Source organism: Manduca sexta, chromosome 21 (genome assembly GCF_014839805.1).
Source record: "Manduca sexta isolate Smith_Timp_Sample1 chromosome 21, JHU_Msex_v1.0, whole genome shotgun sequence".
In the NCBI taxonomy this organism is placed as follows: domain Eukaryota; kingdom Metazoa; phylum Arthropoda; class Insecta; order Lepidoptera; family Sphingidae; genus Manduca; species Manduca sexta.
Window position 1 is genome coordinate 5,083,177 of NC_051135.1, and position 14,154 is coordinate 5,097,330.

Consider the following 14,154-nt stretch of genomic DNA (forward strand, 5'->3'; position numbering starts at 1 on the left):
TATTTGCCTCTCAGTTTTCGAAAATGCGTAAAACTTGCCGCTTCTAAAGAATATACGTAAATAAGCTCGGACGTCGATTCTTCTAATTTCGCCTGCAATATGTCTGCCTATCCCTTCGGAATAAAGATATGAGCTTGTGTTTAATAACCATAGATAGTCTATAGATATAAATTAACGTATTTTTCGGCAATAAATCTTTATATTCTATATTGATATTATGTTTTTATATGTAGTACATACAAATATTATTAGCAGTAAATTTTAAATTAAACGCTGTCCGGTCATATAAATTGGAGCTACAGAGTTAATTTCAAAATTGCCGCGGGCTATCATGGCGTTTATAAAAATTACTTGACATATCTTTTATACATATGTATTTTATTTTAAATTTAATCCGATTGTGGTCGCTTTTTAAATTATAAAAGGCACTTTGTAAAGGCTGTAAGCGTCATTGTTTTGGAAATTCAACTCTGAACGTCACGGTCTAAAATACCATTACTTATACATATTTTTAAATTAATCCCACAAGATCAGCGAGAATATCAAGGAATCATGCATACTTAGTAAGGTAAGGTTTAGCATCGCATTTAACATATAACTATGTTAATATTGTGAATCATTACTATGATGATAATTAACGCGTTTGTTTATCTTCCATACAATTTAATATTATTTACAAAGATACTACAATTAAATCCCCCAGAATAACGAAACAAAACACGTCCGTTCGAGAAACAACTCTATCCCACGGTAAATAATATCTATAATTATGTTCAACCCGTAGCGACATACCCACAGATACTGCAGGTTGCATTAATACGTCTAACGGGTCAGCAAATCAACATCAAGAAAGCTACGTAGTCGTAATGTTGCAAGGGTTTGCGCACGCCTAATGCCTAGCAAGTAAATCGCTTCAAGATACGTAAATACTAATGCTAATAAATTATACTACTAATTCGAAGTTCAAATCTTAAAACAGTGACTTAAAGTGTGCTATATCGATTTCAATATTCGATTTTTATGACTATTATTTTTCCATATGACGCTAAACAACGACTATCTAATCTGGTGTTATAGGGTGTGCAAAACGAATAGTAATAGCGCTTAGAAACTTGAGTAACCGAGCTTTCTATGGCATATTCTTGGCATACGTCTTGGTCGATAATACCTAATTACACTGGCTGCTATCCTTGAAACTACTTTATTTACTTACTTTCTTACCTTTACTTACCCAAACGTATTTTCACTTACAGGGAAGCTGCCTTAAGTCAGTGCCGAAGCGATAAATGTGCGCCAACCTTTACGCGGCACAGTTTAACTATCGCTGTGTTTGATTGAAATCTTAATTACATTTGTCAACAAATAATCTAGAAATCTAAAAAGCTGTTGACTTGATTTTCTATTAGTGTTTCGTTTATCGAAAACTGTCGTAATAATTTAAATGTGGCAACTTAATCTAATCTATATTTAAGTCAATTTCATGGTTGTTGATACTGCGCCGTAAATTATACTTGTTTCAAATAGTATTAAATTAAGGGAAATCATTTGTTATAATGATGATTTGGTCACAAAATATATAAATGGAACGAATACTAGTGGAAATTAGAAACACGACATTTTTTTTTAATAACCAACAAGTTCATTTATACTGGATAAAGTAGTGTTGTAGCCAATTTAGCTACAACTTGAAATAAGCAGCTTCCTAATATACAAAAAATACTTTAAACGTTACAACATATCTACAATTCCCACAGACTTGATGTGCTATTATGAAACTTCAACATCATGTAGTTCATTTGCTCATTTGGAATATTCTGTAATATAAAATGCTTCGTTATTGTTAGCTTTTCAAAGATTTTCTTCCCCTTTTTAGTTACAACATATCAATTTTATTTTTTGCTGTAAAATGTAACAATAATCTTAAATAACATAAAATAATCCGATAGTAAGCTTACATTAACCACATATCACTTTTTTCAAAAGGTCGACTAGTGTTATCTTAATAGAAGAGAACACAGTTTCGCTCTTCGATTCCTGATAAGGATCTTGAGGTACGCCATTTGGTATTAACATCTCACCGAACGATTACAACTGTGTTCTATTTCGTTTTTTGTCCAAGTGGGTTAATTTATGAACCTAAATGCGTGTGGTTGGATAAAGTTGTACATTAAAGTTGTCGCTTTTTTATATCTCACTACCTTGGACTAATGGCTGCTAGACTGGCTGGCTGGGAGGTCTGTGTTTTCGTTCTAAGGGCGCATTATATTTTGTGAAGATTTCTACTTAATTATCTTATCCAGAAGGTACAATTTATAATCCGGAAAGTAATATTTAAAATTTGCAATTCTTTGAAGAGATTTGACATGTTTAAATAGCCTACAGCATGGATACCCGTATAGCCTTTACCGTCCTAAGATGCTCTTTGTAACACTTCGATTTCCGTCCAAAATATTCCTTCATTTTTTTTTTGTAATATTTGATCACTCTTTTCCCACGGTATCGCCCACATTAAACCCTTTCATGGAATAAAGTAATCACATCAAAATAAATGAAGCCTACATTATTGAAGATTTAATATATTTTTGGAAATGGTTCAATAGTTTTAGAGCTACCCTTTCCACACTGAACGATTTCGCGTTTGTTATTTATTAGTGTGGGTATACAGAATAGCCCGCTTAGATCTTTTAGTCATCTCCTACAGTAAATTGGAGAAGATTGAGAAGGACTGTGCGGTAGGCGATCTCCCTTAGCTCACACGCTGTTGGAAGTGATCGGGCGTTGTTTGTGGGAATCCTGTATGTCAGTAGACCACACCCTGTATTATATCTACTATACAATACGTGCATTGTGAATGCATTGGTTAATTAACCGTATCGTTGATTGATTTTTTTTTATCAATAATGTTTGTGCTACTCTATCGAGTGTGAGAGCGTCGTTTCCTGGGGGTTAGTGCCACGACTTGCCACACAGAATATATCACACTCGATTTTAATTTATAAAAAACTAGCTGACTCTACAGACGTTGTCCCGTCTTAACTATGTATTTGCAGCGCACATTCTGTCAATCGCTGAAAATTATTTCAAACAATTGACAGTTATATAAAATTTATATATTCGTTAAGTTTTCTTAAATTTTCTAATTTTCTGCGAAATTTTTTTATTTTTTTCTTTAATAAGAACCTTCTCCTGACAATAAAAAACACAACAAAAGTAAATTGTGAAATCGGTCCAGCCATTCACGAGTGATGGCGTGACCAAGGGAAATAGGGATTAATTTTTATATATATAGATAAATCAATATACCTATATATATAAATATACCGTGCCGTATCAGCTATAAATTAATATTTCCTAATTTTTAGTTTCGTTTCGTTTCCTCTATGAATAATAAACATGTTCAAGTAAAATATGCTACAAATATAAAATAGCGATAAAAATAAACCATAATTGACATTTCGCAGAGGTTTTACTCAATTCACTCCGGAAAAGCGAATATGTAAGTAAAACTCGACCTTGACTCACAAGAACCAAATAGACGACGATAAGTCTCGATTCGTCGCACGTATATGTAGGGTGTCCTTCATTTCCGAAGTACGTGGATTTTCATATAAAAAATTTTAATCTTAAAATAGCATTTATCGGAAAGAAAGCGGGCTACCGTGTTCTGTCCAAGGAACCATTTATTTTTAGAACTTGAGTGCATGTAAGTTGTTAATGATCATTAAATTTACTTTATATTAATACGCGGCAAAACATATTAAAAGCTTGTATACCTAAGAATTTTTCTTATGAATTACCTTGATAATATGTGAAGTTAGCAATCCGTACTGGGTCGGTTGGGTTAAAGTATATGTAGTTATCAGTAAAGGAGATTTGTATTTTACCACCGATGCGTGCGTGCTTAGCACCAGAATAAACAAAGCTCTCCATAAACATTTCCTGACGAATTCTCTCAAGAAACTATCTCTGTCCACGAATTTGAGACACCCTTATATTTGTATTTAGAAATTTATTCACATGTCACGTCACTCCGTTCCTCTGGCCCTCATAACAGTCATATTGAAAGCCCTTTAGGCTGATGTAAACCTAACTTTTATATATCGAGCACTATTAGGTTAAAAAAAGATGTATTTGAATAAATTAGTTCATTTTCCGAATGTTTAGGTTGACTGCCTCGGTGGCGTAGTTGTACTGCATGCGCGGTACGACAGCTCTGAGATCCTGAGTTCGAATCCCGGGTCGGGTAAAGAGATATTTGGGTCTTTCTGTTCAGTATTATACCGGAGTCTGGAATTTGTGCCCAATATGGCGATAGGCTCACCCTCTATCACATCACGATGGAACACACTTAGCAAAAAGTGTGAGCCCTAGTTGCTCTTCTGCATAACCCTTCGGAGATAAACGCGTGATGTGTGTGAATGTTAAGGTTATTAATTATATTGAGAGTGTAAAAAATTAGACCGTTAAAGACCTAATGGCCTGTTTTACAATGTTCCAGTAGATTTTATCAAACAATAGCATATAAGACGGTTAATGCTGAATGTACTTCTTTGTTTTACTATTTATCTGGGAGCTTGGGTTTCAGCTTTGGCTTTTATTATATTTGACGTTTACTCAGACATTGAGAAATGTGCCCTAAGAATTATTGAGTCAATAGGGGACCGGACAAATTTTCAGAAGGTGTTTTAAATTGATCATTGTGGATATAAATAGCCAAGAAAAATAGTATTTTGCACAAATAAAGCTTAAAAAGTACATAAAACCATGCCTAAATGTTAAATAGCTATAATTCCCGCGCAAACGCTAGATTATGTCATTTCGTCTCGTGTGACGTCATACGTGGATAAAGCAACTTGACAAGTCTTGTCATTTGAACAGTGATTCAATAATGCCAGATAAGGGTTATTTACCCTAGATTTAGGGTAAAACTGAATCAGCAGGGTATTTTTTTTATGGTAATTTTTGGGGTAATTCTACGAGTTAAGGTATTAAAGTTATTGTGTCACGGTATTGTAATAAATATTGAGCTTAGAGAAAGATGTTTCCTACAAAAATTGTAGGCCATGAAACAATTATAATTTTTTATTCAATACAATTTTCGTGTACAGCTAGTTGTTCCTAATAAAATGAGATAATTAAATTAATAATTATTGAAGTGGAAGTGAAGAAAGAAGTGGCGACTGCATAGATAAGGATATAGAAAAAAAAAGTACCGAATTATTTATGATTGGTTTAAGGGTAAAATTTTAAATTCCAAATAAACCTGGGGTAAAGAGAAATTATGATCTGGCAACACTGCATAGACCGTTTAATCTCAGGCAATTTCAGGTTACTGTGTAACAACCAGAATTCTATATAAATAAATATTCTATTCCATATCATGTGGCAGCTAAAACATAAATAAATACATCTCATAACCATAACCTCCCTGGGTGTACAAATGATTTAATTAATTGAAATATTCATCGATTTATTTTAAACCGAAACACTATTTTTTATTTACTTACATCAAAGTGATCCTCACAGAACTTATTCGGTGAGTCTGCAGACATTCCGTCGTAGGTTCGTCTTGCTAACTGCAACCACTTTATTCGTATATCTGTTTTTCGTGGTACATCAATAAATAATTTGTTTGGTAAAGATATAGAAGTATTATTACATTCAGGTACGACGCACAAACGATATTTTTTGCGGTCCATTATGATTAACGATTAAACAATCTGTAAACGTTAAGCTGGAAGATAGTAACAACGTCCCGTATAAATTAATATTAATTATTAGAGCAGTTCTGTGTCAAAAAACACATTTAAAGCATTAAAATAACACAACGCGGTATGACATCCAGATGACGTCTGTTTGTTTACATTTTACCCACGTGTGACGTCATGCGCCGTGATTGGTGTTTCATTTGCCGTAAAGAATAGACTAAAAATATTATAATTATTGTATTTTATTTATTGATTTAAAAATACAAATCACAACTCTTTTACAAAAACAAATATGAGATAATATTTTTAATATTACAAACTTTACTTTAAACTGAATTTCAGATTTTTTGGTAATACCTGTCCGGTCCCCTATTATTTCACTGATCTAGTATAACCGTGCAGTTTGGTGAACAGTTCTCAGGTAAAGCAGCAAAATTATGCTAAAATTTTTCCGTTTGACAAATGAAATGTATTGATTGATTCATAAGAGAAGGCAAAATATATTTTTCTACTCAATCCTAATTCCTTTACTTTACTTTAGCACCTGAGATTATTTATTCGAAGATATTTTTCAATATAATCTCAATTCATTATATTGCACGTGTATTCTAAAAAAAATGTAGTAGCAACAATTCCCCTTGTCCCAAACGAGAAACTTCACACCGAGTGCATCCTTTTTACATTGTGTTTACATCACAAAAACTACTAACAATAAACAGTGAGAAGTTTTTGTAGCGCCATAATAATGTAGTTTGTAAAAATACTTCACAGCATGTATTCCGTACGTCTATTAAGATTCCACGCGGAATTCATAAAACGAATAAATCGTGCTCATAATACAATTTTCTTTTTAAAGTCACACTATATTATGAAATATAATAATGCGAAAGTCAATAATAATGAGTTTTGAATTCAAATTCGATGATAATAAATGCGTCAACCCACTTTAGGATAGCATAACCGAAAATATTTATCTCAATAGCAAACCCGTTCGTAGTAGTGTGTAGTTATAGCTAAGTGGTATGTGGTAATATTTTACCATCATTAATGCCAACCTAAATATACTGCACATTATTTAATATCAATTAAAGTCATAACTAATCAAGTAGAAATCTTAAATATCGTATAAAACTACTCTCCAGGAACCAATCTGTAACGAGATAAATAATTCCTTGTTCCAAAATCCTGCGGAATCGAATTTTGTTATAGAATATAACCCAGTGCCGGAACTTTGTGACAAAAAACATTATAAATCACGGTGTACTGGCTTCACCGCTCTATTCTCTACGCAGAGCACGGGGGGGTCGGTAGAGTTTTTGTATCGAGTTTGTATTACGCAATATCCGGCATCTGGTCAAAGTTCCTGTACAATATGGATTCAATTACTGTTTGACAAATTAATTGGTGTTATTTTATTACATTGTAACGTTTTATTAAGTACAGCGACGAATTTGAAAAATAAAATGTGAGAATGAGCGGTAGTTTAACGTTCGGTTGGTAAGATTATAATCATATTAATGATTTCAAGTATTTTTATGACTTCAAATATTTCTATGAATTCTATTTATGATCTCCGTATAGTATTATTTTTGATAAAGCTTTTTGCTATTCCAACTTCTTCATAATATCATTCAAAATCGCTAACATGAACTACAAATTATCGTATTTCGTAAAGTTGAAAAAATTCCATAACAAAATTTTCATACACAAGTCGAGACACGTTATTTACAAAGCCCATCCATCAGTGCAAACTTTACGGATTTATGCAATATTATCACAGCCTCGGGGGCCCTTTAACTCACGCACTTAACAATATTTTTAATAGGAATAATAGCGCCCCCCGCGGGCTCCGCGGCCCATTGTGTGGCGCAGTGGTGCGGCCCTGGGGTCGGATGCCCGTGGACAATGCGATCGGACCCCGATACCAAACGTATTAAGGTGCGGTTTTTATGTGAAATTATGTGAGGTGTATAGGGATTACTTCGAAAAAGTATTTGTGCTAATTTTTTTAATGAAGCGATTAACAGACTTAATTTATATGTAGCGGAAGTTTTGTAATCCCCAAAGATAATCAACTATAGGTTGATTAGTAATCCCAACGTATAAATATAAAAAAGGAAAAAGGCGTATTAAATGGTATGTACTTATTGATAAAGATTCACAGTTCCCTTTAAAATATAAGCCCACGGTCTGCAGCCGTACGCAAATAGACAAATCATGATTTTATACAAAATACATTTATGTTGATTCTAATAGAAACTCTATTTATTTTAAACCCTTCTGAAGATTGTTGTACCTTAAACATTGGTGATTTAAGAATTTAAATACGCTATGCTGAAAATCAAGTCGTAGATTGTCTTATGCATAAATACATAGACAATTTCCAAAGCAACAGGTTACACAAACCTAGGAATATAAAATAACCAGGAACTCTATCGAGAAAAACGTTTATACTCAAGGACGCATAAAACCAATATTGACTGACAGCTATTATTTATATTTACGACCCATAACACCAGTGTTGTGATAGTTAGTCGCCTGGAGGAATGCCTAGAAAGTGATCTCAATAAGGGCTGGTACACGCTTTGATACAGTCTAGAAAGTTCTTTCCCTTTAATAAAACTTTATTATGAAGTGTATGCAAATTGTTAGAATTGAATAACTTACGAAAATATTTTCTTCGAAGTAAATATAATTTTAAAATATGTTTACTGAATAATAATTTTACTATACGTTTTATACGCAAATTGGTGTTAAACTGAATCGCGCGAGAGATCACACTTTTTTAAATTATTGTGAAATGTACTACAACATTGACGTATATAGGTATACAACATTATAGAAATATAAATAATTTACCCTCAGAACAATGACAAGCATAGAAGTAACACTATGACATTTGAGTGTACTCTGTCTTTGACAGCAAGAAATTTAATTGTGTTGCGATCCCTTCTGACGTCTTATCGATATCGATAGATGCTTTGTCTATCGGCTATGGTAAATTCACAGACCTGCTAAAATAAACACTTTTCGGTCAGTCAACTACAAACCGTTGCAAATTGCTATTTTAGATAAAGGCTAAAAAAATATATCAAAACCCAAATTTGGTATTCAAGTACCAAATGAGGTCTCAGTATATAAAAGCACTCGTTAAAAAGCTGTTAAATTACAATAAACTATAGAACTACCGGCTTTCTTCGAGCTAAATTTTATCCAATTTTCATTTGCTATTTACAGCACTTTCCATGCCTTCCGAAACGTCATTCACACAAAAATGGTTTAGCATTTAGATTATTAAATTAAGAAATTGTTAGAAATTTCGGAAGGAATGGAAACCGCTGTAAGTAACAAACAAGAAATCGGCCAGAATTTTGTCTAGGAGAAAGCCAGTACGCCTTCTGTTCTTTTCTGACTTTCTTAGCGATTAAAAGATACCCAAGAGGTGTGATCTGACAGAAGCTACTAAAATGGGACAGTAAAAATAAAACACAGCGGTATCATTCATGTCACATATGTTTGATAACTTATTTTAATGTTAATAAAACTTTGTCGAAATGCTTAGAACAAACACGGTGCTGTTTTTTTTCAATGCCAATTGGGACGAGCTATGGAAACGATCCATTTTTGCCTCATAGCATCATCTGTGGGGAATCTGCAATGAAACACATTGTATGAAACACACTATGAAAATCAGATAGTTTCCTCGACCCTAGCCTTCGCGCACGATTTCCAAGTGGCTTTTACCACTACACTACCGTATATTGAAAGTAAAAGGCAATTTATGCAAAATAGTAAACTACAATATACTAACATCTATGTTATCGGCAGAATATGCAGCACAACACTATTGAACACGACTACGTAAATTAGTAAAAATGAAAAATACATAATAATGACTGGATCGAATGGCCAACAGCAGATTATAATATGACTACAGCATAATAAAGATTAATTAATAATACTTTTTCAACTGATGTACAGGGTTTAAGCAAATATATTAGGTTTTTTGTTTACTCACCGATGGAAGCTGATGATTTCAGTTTGATTTTCTTTACGAGAAGAATGAGATTTACACCCCACAATAACGCAGGCCATTGCTTGTTCCTAGGGCTATATTTTACTTAAACAGCACTGTGTATTTATTAAAATTAACAACAAAAATATTACAAAACATATAGCCACTTTTGAAAAGCACGCGCTGAAGTATAACGTAATTAAATTGTGTGGGCGCGTTTGTGACATTGTTTTGAGATTGGCAAGTTGGAACATTTGACATTTTATTTGCTTTTTAATTCGGCATCATAAAGAGGACCAAAGGTAACCATTTGATTATTTTAAAGTGTACGCAAGCCGACCTTAGCAACATAATATTTGTCTCGTTCTTTTCAACGGTTTTGGCCTATTTGAAAAAATAGGATAAGTATATGAGGGTAATTTAGATTCCTTCTATGCTTGTTCTTATTCTGAGAATTTACCTCTATAAAACAAAACAAATGATTGAAGAAGACTTTAATCTCGAGCTATTAATAAGAAAGAATCCCAAAAACAACAAAAAGTAATAGTTTACGTCAAAAAACAAAAGTGAAATAATAAACAAAACTAAACAAGTAATAAATCAATCAATGACCTGTTTTTATGTTCGCTAGAGCTCTTCATCCGTTGTTTTGTTCCGCGTAAAAGGAATCATTTGATTTTCATCGTTCCCGTGGATTGCCGGCGCAGCGAGCGGTCCACGCCGGTGGTCCCCATCGGCGGGGGGTCAGGGCCCTATCGCATACATCATAGTCCGCTACTTTGTTTTTGTGCTGGCAAAAACATAGTAGCAGACTTTTTGCTCCCTTATTTATGGTGATTAAGAAATTTATTCGATATCCGTTATAACAGGAGATGTCTTATTTTGTGTTGTTTAATTAATTAATTGTACTAACTCGTAACAGCTGAGAGTGCCATTCGAAATAATTTACATGTCATAGCTGCCTAAAACTAATACATAGCGTATATTATTTACATGTAGAAATTTATATGTTGGTATTTCATACTTACTTTTACTAAGTACCCCAGTCTTCCTCCAAAACTAGCGTCATGTGAAGCCAACCACGTGTAAATATCGCTAATGAATGGAGGAGCGATAACGGGTTGCTCGGGGTGGGGGTAATTAAGGTGCTCTGATGAACCTCGTACGCGATCTGTTTGTATGCCGTGGTAGTCTGTGACCACCAGCGGGATAACACACATAATATATATTTATATTAAACAGTGTTTACAAAAATATCTATATATATAAAACAAAGACGGGTTTGTTACAACACTTATAACTCGAGATCTGCTGAACCAATTTTCATGGTTATTGATTCGTTGGATTTGTCTCCGCCCCGAATAGCAGAATACATCTTAAAAACAATGAAAACTCGATATGTGTAATAATACTTAATCATTTCAATAAATGCTCTTTTTTCTTTATTACATGTCAAACATTTGTTGTCCAATCCTGTCAAATACTGTAACAACTATTCATGTGTGCGTTCAGAAATTTATTTTGTGTAAAATGTATCGAAAGTTTAGGTACTGTTATATTTGTTTGTTTTAAACATTAATTTGTGTAAATTATTTATTAATTATTCAATTTTTTTGAAAAAAAAACCATACGCATATTAGCTGTAAATGGTAAGAGAGGGAAAGGAATAGGGTAGAGGAGAGAGGGACCATCTCGAATAGAAGTGTATAGACAAATCGAGAAAAATCCAAAATAGCTCGGACCGGGACTCGAACCCGGGACCTTTTGATTACAAGTCAACTGCTCTTCCTTCTGAGCTATCCGAGTTACTTTAACTTCACATTCGTTTTGTCTATATCTATTATCGAGCCACACCGTCCATCATACGGTAGTACACCATACGCATATTAGCTGTAAATGGTAAGAGAGGGAAAGGAACAGGGTGGAGGAGAGAGGGACCATCTCGAATAGAAGTGTATAGACAAATCGAGAAAAAAAGGTAACACGACACTCATTGACTGTTAGGCGGTACGAAGTTCGCCGGGTCAGCTAGTATATTATAAAGTTTCCAGAATTGTGTTATTTATTTTTATTCACCTGCACTTATCTTAGTCGAATGTAGAGCCGATACAACACACCGATAGAATTCACACATAAATTATTTTACTTATTGATTCTTCGTTCAAACAATAACGTTTCCGCACCAATATAGATCGTGCTTACTGGCCGGATCGTAGTGTAGGTACCATTCGTGATGCGACTATTATAGTCGATCAGACAACGCACCAACACTGTACTGTTAATTAATTACACGCCTTAATGAGCAAGTAATTGAGTTAAATAACCTGTAACCTTTCTTATAAGCCGGCGTTTATACCGATGTACAGAGATAAGGAATAGTTATAGCATGACTAGGTTAAATTGGACATAAAATAGTAAAATATTAATTTGAGAACAACATCCTGAAGATACCTAAGAAATTCTCTATGGGAATTTTGAGGGTGTGTGAAGTCTACCAATCCGCACTAGGCCAGCGTGGTGGACTAAGTACTAATCCCTCTCAGTAATAGATGAGGCCTGTGCCCAGTAGTGGGACAGTATTATGATACAGGGTTGATATAATTATTAATTTGAGCGCATATCATATAAAAAAGTTGAACGTTTAATATATTAGGAGGAGGAGCGTAGTTCAGTATCTAAGCAGAGATATGTAATTCCAAGTTCAGAAAGATCTCTACATGTCTTCGCGTTATAAAACATAACAAAATTTAAATAACATAACTTCATTAACGAGGTCACAGCACATAAAACTCACTATAAAAGAGGAAACGTAAAACCCCGTCGAATGCAATCCGCATGACGCGTGACAAACAGACCGAAAACATGCCATCCGCTGCATTTTTAAACATCCTATGGACATTTCATATTTTTTTCCTGCATTTGCGCAAAAAAAAAAAATACGATTTAAGCGTAAGGACCGCTTAGTCAAACAACCGAATTTGCGTAGTCAGATAAAATATTGAAACGTCCTAATGGCCCGCAGAATTCAAAATTACTAACCTTTGAGCAAAAAAGGAAGATTATTCGATGTTCAGGATGGCTGATGTAGACCGCGTATGTTGAGTGGAATCAATGTAAAGCTGTTGAGCATTTTAGAACTGGGATTTCTATACACACAGAATTTGTTTATAACTTCATTTAGGTTAGGTTACTTAAAACTGAAATAATTCTCAAAAACATCTTCTATTCATTAAAAGGTACACTGATGTACATATTTCTGCTGGAACTCTTTAAACGTGAAAAAGTGGACTAAACAATATTAGTCATCCTATTTAAGGTAGGGTTGTTTTAATGATAAAACATTATTTAAGGAAGCCATACAAATAGACAGACAGAAAGAAAATCTTTAACACTCTTCTACCATAGATATTTTTTTGTTATATCCATACAAACATGGCACATGATACGTCTCATCAAGTGACAGACACTATTAGCTAATTGAGTGCGTGACCAGCAACACGCGACGTGTTTAGCCGAGCTTGTTTGTCGCCGCGACACCTGTGGGCTGAACACGCGACGTGATGGCTAATCTTATTGCGTTAATGTTGCTATTATCTGTTACACTTTAGTAGCGTGTTTAACCTAAGAATGTATTAGAGGTTACAGACAGATGTTGGATGTGTTTTTTTTTTTATACTGACATACCTGGGTTTGGTATTTGGGCCCAATATATTATCGAGACATCATATGACAGCGCTGACTAAGTATATCAATGTACTAATTGCGCCCCTGTCTAGCCTTTCAACATTAAGTCATGAGTTTATAAAGAAAAAAAGTATTCATCGAAAGAAAACTAATTTCAGATATTATCGCGTACTTTCAAATTTTAAATTTCTCCTGCGGTTTCGTAGATCTTACAGCCTTCGTGGTTACAGTTTGGACATAAGAAAAGTATTACTACAGTTATAATAGCCATAGTATTACAAGACATCAAACAAATCCTGTTTCAGTAAACAAACAATGGTTTATAACACTTCCTTATTCGCTCCAAGCGGATAGTAATAGCATATGCCTACCATAACTGAACTCTGCAAATTACTACCAAGTTTATCTATTGTCTGGCTGCCTGACGTCTCGGAACAATGCTTTTAGATATGTAAAATTTTATTGAACATTGAATCTACGCACTATATAATTAGAGCAGTATATTAAGTAGTACAAGTGGTAAAAAAAATATATTAATAATCTTTTACACTGACAGAGGAATGGATTGAAGAACTTTTGGGAGAAATGGGGATTAAAAAGGCGGAGAGGATTTATTGACCTTTCGGTCTTATTGATCGCACGAAACTCATAAACTGAGCTGAAACTTTGCTAGCGGATTCATGTGCAACGTTACTCTACCAACAAAATTTGTATAGGATTATTATTTGTAAAAAGAAGGTAGTTTTA

General features: G+C 33.9%; 1 protein-coding gene and 1 non-coding gene across 2 annotated transcripts in view; one reads left to right on the forward strand and one right to left on the reverse strand.

The window, feature by feature from the left end:
- The window catches only part of LOC115451917 (collagen alpha-1(XIII) chain-like), a 229,590-nt gene that overhangs the window by 37,534 nt on the left and 177,902 nt on the right, over positions 1-14,154 (forward strand). The window lies entirely within an intron of this gene.
- Positions 11,457-11,529, reverse strand: Trnat-ugu. The gene has a single exon. It is a non-coding gene; the product is annotated as a tRNA-Thr (tRNA).